Source organism: Microtus oregoni, unplaced genomic scaffold (genome assembly GCF_018167655.1).
Source record: "Microtus oregoni isolate MIOR12 unplaced genomic scaffold, Mior012 000028F_ref0000031, whole genome shotgun sequence".
Classification (NCBI taxonomy): Eukaryota; Metazoa; Chordata; class Mammalia; order Rodentia; family Cricetidae; genus Microtus; species Microtus oregoni.
This window is the reverse complement of record NW_024543087.1, coordinates 6,022,668-6,024,362: the sequence shown is the minus strand read 5'-3', so window position 1 is coordinate 6,024,362 and position 1,695 is coordinate 6,022,668. Positions and strand designations below refer to the sequence as shown.

The window sequence follows — 1,695 nt, the reverse complement described above, 5'->3', positions numbered from 1 at the left end:
CCTCAATTCCAGTCCTTTCCCCCAGTGAAATACTCAAACTTTTATTGCTGCGTTTAATTTTCTTTCCAGTGATCAAAAGGTATTATCTTACCTCATTAAGTATTTTCACAAAAGAAGAGAAGTCTGAAGACTTTCATTTATTTGTTTTTGAGTCAGGCTTTGTCTTATACTTGCTATTTTTGAATTAGGCTTTGTCTTGGACTTGCTGTGCGCAGTGCAGAATCACGCTGTGATTCTCCTTCATCAGCCTTCCACACGCTGGACTACAGGCACATTCACCAAGCTCATCATGAGTATGTCTTTCCAGATGAGTTCAACAAGTTTTTATAAAATTTCTTCAAATACTTTAAAAAATATTGCCCATTTTCATTATATGTCATTACATGGACAACACATAGCTGTAAAAGTAAACATTCCTATGCCAGTTTTTAAATTAACAATAATTGCACCTTGGATAAATCTCTTTGGCTGCAATACTGCCACTGTGCAAAGTTTCACTGAGTCAAAAGGCAAATAATAAAATAAGAGTAAATACTCACAACACATGACAAAATGCAACTGTGTATCATATCCGGGGAGTACTCCATAATCTGAAGTCTGATGCATGCTTATGAGTGTATGGAAATACAAAGCGGAGCTGCCAACAGACTCGCAGAGAACGAACAATATTCAAGGGGGCTAGGGGATGGTTCAGTGGTTTGAGCAGGGGACCCTGCTCAGTTCCTAGCACCCCACAGTGGCTCACAACCCTCTGTAACTCCAGTTCCAGGGTATGCGACCCATAACACACATGCAGACAAAGCACTCATACCACACATAAAATAAAATAATAACAATGCATCACATCAGAGGGAATAATACTTTTTCCACAGCTGTAAACAAACCCATTGAGCCTGGCGGTGCTAGCACCTAACATCCCAGCACCTGGGAGGCAGAAACAGGCCAGTCTCTGAGTTTGCAGCCAACTGGTCTACATAGTGAGTTCCAGGACAGCCAGGGCTACACAGAGAAACCCTGTCCCAAAACACAAACAAACAAAACAAAACTGAAAAATCCACACTTTGAGAAATGTTATCATATGCTAATGTGATGAAGTAGGACATTTCAAAACAGTGACTCTATACATGTGGTATGTCCATTTACCTCATCACTCAGGATAGAATGGCAGGAAGATCATGAGGTCAAGGTCATCCTTGGTTGGAGCCAGCCTGGTCTACATGAACCCCTGTCTCAAAAAACAAAAATAAACTGGTAAATAAGTAAACCTCCTTTCTCACTTCTTCTCCTATCAGATCACCAGCAGGCATGGGAGGGGGAGCAGGACTCTTCCACAGACTCTCTCGGGGCTGCCATGTCCTCTTCCTGTGTCAAATCTATGGACACACCTCCCCCAGCCGCCAAACCCATAAAACTTAGCCCGTCTTCAATCGTTATGAAAAAAAAAAAGCAAGCACCTGGGTCTCATCCTCAGAAATTCTAACTTAATTGCTCTGGGGTGGTTCCGGGCAGGGCGCTGGGATTTTAATAACTATAGATTATTTTAATAATATACAGCCCAAACTGGGATTCGTTGCATTACCCTGCTTGATTATTTTCTTACGCTCTCTCATTGGTGGATTTGAGATTATCTCCCCAGGACATTGCCTTCTTGACCGCCACACCACAGTTTGCACCCTGGCACCTGCAGAATGGCTG

General features: G+C 42.4%; 1 pseudogene; it reads right to left on the bottom strand.

The window, feature by feature from the left end:
- Positions 1 to 331: 331 nt before the first annotated feature.
- On the bottom strand, positions 332 to 494 carry LOC121464584 (annotated as a pseudogene).
- Between the last annotated feature and the right edge of the window lie 1,201 nt (positions 495 to 1,695).